Below are 2,450 nucleotides of genomic sequence, written 5' to 3'. Positions count from 1 at the left end.
GTAAAAGGTACCTGGTTTGAAACCGGGCGGAAGCAGACCGGCTTCTTTTGTCGCCACGCACACTCTTTGGGGATTCGCCTAGCGCTGTGATCGAACAGACCCACTCACCTCTTAGAGTGGCGGGATCTGCACAGTGCATGTCGCAGCGCTTCCTACCTTCACTTCAATGCGCGTCCTGATGTACCCCGGTCTCCTGCGTGACAGGTGGGGATACTCACCACTATACTAAGGAGGAAGACATCGCTCTCTCCGGCCCCCAGCATCGTGTCCCGACCCACCGTGCTGGAAGCCGACACGTGCTGTGATTCCTTTACGGAGCAGAAATGACAACCGAGGAGCCGAGAGATCATTTCAGCATTTCGCGTCTGAACAGAAAACTCAAACAACCAACTCGGAATACCTTGCTTTTTACGCTTTTCAAAGCGTTCTTTGTGCATCGAACAGACCCTATCACCTCTTAGTGTGGCGGGATCTGCACTGCATGTCGCAGCGCTTCCTGCTTTCACTTCAATGCACGTCCTGGTGTACCACCGAGTTTACACAATTAAATTCAGGCACACTCGAAGTGCTATGGTGTTGCTCTGCTGTTTTAAATGTACCTCGAAAGCATTTAGTTCTGTTAACTATCAAATGATTTGAACTAATTTTATGCCATCTTCAGGAAATCCAGAGGTCTTCAGACGTGTCGTGGCTGTTGCAGAAAACACCTGTTGAATCTCACCCGGGATTTCTTGAGAGATTATTCAGCGAGCGAGTCCTCCCTCTGGACTCCGCACTGAGCTGAAAACTGCGCGAATTCCATTGTACAACCGAGAAAAACACTGATGGACTAAACAACGACATTTGATGATTATAAGAAATTCAAGAAACACAACAGTCCGAACACAGGTTTGAATCCCGAACGCTTAATTTAAGAGACAAAGCGAAGGATACGACGTGTAAATTTTCTTCATGTCTCACAGTTTATGATATTAAAAAAATCTTACTTTCATAATAATTTCGTGCTGGTGATAGACGATTTATTTAATTTTAACAAAATCACAATTCCAAACATTTTGGGTTAAACAGTTATTCACATACTCTAACGAAGAGAAACGTTAGTGCCTTCCGGTGTGTGAGCCAATTTCTCTAAACAATATTTGTTAGTCTCTCAGGAGGCTGCACAAGGTGTTTAGAGATAGAATTTCTAAAAGGCAGGCTCCCTGAGCTTAACATCAAGGCAGAAAAAATGTTTTGTTTTCTCTACAGAAATGCTCTTTAAATCTCAGCATAGTTACAACTTCCTTAATAAAGGGTGTGCACAGTTATAGAACCAAGGCATCGAAAGGTTTTTTTTTTAATTGTTGTTCCAAAAAATGTTCCATTTGTTTTCTTTCTTAATGTTGTTGATTAAAAGATCTCATTAAACGGGAAAAATCTGAATGTGAAAAAAGGTCAAAATGCTATTGAAAAAATCAGTAATGTGAGGAAAGATTAATTGTGGGAGCCCCTTACCTCCCCATGTCATGCTGTATTTCTCACTCATTCTACTGGGAGTGGCGCCGTCGCTTCTGGATGAAGTCTGTCAGTAGACATTCCAGACGGTTCAGGTATGACTGCGCTTCGGCACAAGAAGAGACATGTGACTTCCGAGGATCCCGACAGTGTCCCTTTTTGACCAGAGCCCGGATAGCTCAGTCGGTAGAGCATCAGACTTTTAATCTGAGGGTCCAGGGTTCAAGTCCCTGTTCGGGCGTTTGTGTTTTCCTTAAGTGTATTGTGAATTTCATTATAAATCGTATTTTATCTTCCACTCCTCTAGCTGTACTGTGGTTATTTTAAAAGTTCACTTGTATTTTCTTTAGTGTTTCCATTCACAAACCGAAAATGTTCAAGACTATCTTGTCACCGCACTCCACGTAGATAATCACAGGAAAAGTAAAGGAAAAGCAGTGAGGAGCTCACACAGTGAGTACTCTTGAATACAACAAGAGGAAAGGCACACTGTACATCTGCGGAACATCACGTCCGAGTTTACAGTGACAGCAGAGATTGGAAGCGAAGTATTTTTTTATTACTCGCTCGCTGAACGATCTCTCAACAGGTGTCTAATAATCACGTTCAGAAAGGTGACGATACATTTTTATTTTAACAATGTAGCCTTAATGGCAACACAGTGTTAGGAGTTCGGCTTTTCTTATTTCTTCTGCAGAACCAGCGGTATCGGAATATACTGATCCGCATAATAAGCGCTTTCGGTTTCTGATCGTTTTTATTGAGCGCTGCTCTAAACTTTACATTTGCTTGTGCTGGTTTTCCTCATGAAAAAATACATTTCTCTAATTACATGATTTCATGATCAACGAGGAGAAAGAAATAAAATATATAATTCATTATAAGAACCACAGGCAAGATGGCTGGTGGTCTAACAGTATCTATAAATCTCTTACACGTCATTTACAATGGCCTTT

General features: G+C 42.0%; 1 non-coding gene across 1 annotated transcript; it reads left to right on the top strand.

The window, feature by feature from the left end:
* The first annotated feature begins 1,662 nt into the window (after positions 1–1,662).
* trnak-uuu (transfer RNA lysine (anticodon UUU)) lies at positions 1,663–1,735 on the top strand. Its single transcript has one exon. It is a non-coding gene; the product is annotated as a tRNA-Lys (tRNA).
* Positions 1,736–2,450: the final 715 nt, after the last annotated feature.

Source organism: Atractosteus spatula, chromosome 10 (assembly GCF_055471065.1).
Source record: "Atractosteus spatula isolate fAtrSpa1 chromosome 10, fAtrSpa1.hap1, whole genome shotgun sequence".
Taxonomy (NCBI): domain Eukaryota; kingdom Metazoa; phylum Chordata; class Actinopteri; order Semionotiformes; family Lepisosteidae; genus Atractosteus; species Atractosteus spatula.
This window is presented reverse-complemented; position numbering and strand designations above follow the sequence as displayed.